Here is a 465-nt window from a genome sequence, read left to right as displayed (position 1 = left end):
AGAAAGCGAGAGAGCGGAAGAGAGTGGACGAGAGCGAGAGGGAGAGAGGGTAAAAAAAGAGATAGAGAGAGAGAGAGAGAGAGAGATCATTAGAGAGATAGAGATAGAGAAAGCGAGAGAGAAGAAGAGAGTGAGCGAGAGCGAGAGGAGAGAGGTAAAAAAAGAGATAGAGAGAGAGAGAGAGTGTGTGTATGCGTGAGTGAGAGAGAGAGAGAGAGAAAGAAAGAAAGAGAAAGAGTAAAGCGGGTTGGCAGACGACCTTGAAAATTCTAGTGCGAAGGAACAGCACGATGTTCACATGTATGCCGCTCTTCCTACTTTAATGTGCACCGGATACCGTCCCTCTTCAATGTGGATCCGACTTCGGATTTTGTTAGGTAAGTGATAAATGAAAATCATGTGAATTCGCAGGTACATTTTACTATATATATATGCAGGAGATATATGTATATATGTCTATATATA

This window comes from Priapulus caudatus, unplaced genomic scaffold, assembly GCF_000485595.1.
Source record: "Priapulus caudatus unplaced genomic scaffold, Priapulus_caudatus-5.0.1 Scaffold423, whole genome shotgun sequence".
Lineage (NCBI taxonomy): Eukaryota > Metazoa > Priapulida > Priapulimorpha > Priapulimorphida > Priapulidae > Priapulus > Priapulus caudatus.
This window is presented reverse-complemented; position numbering follows the sequence as displayed.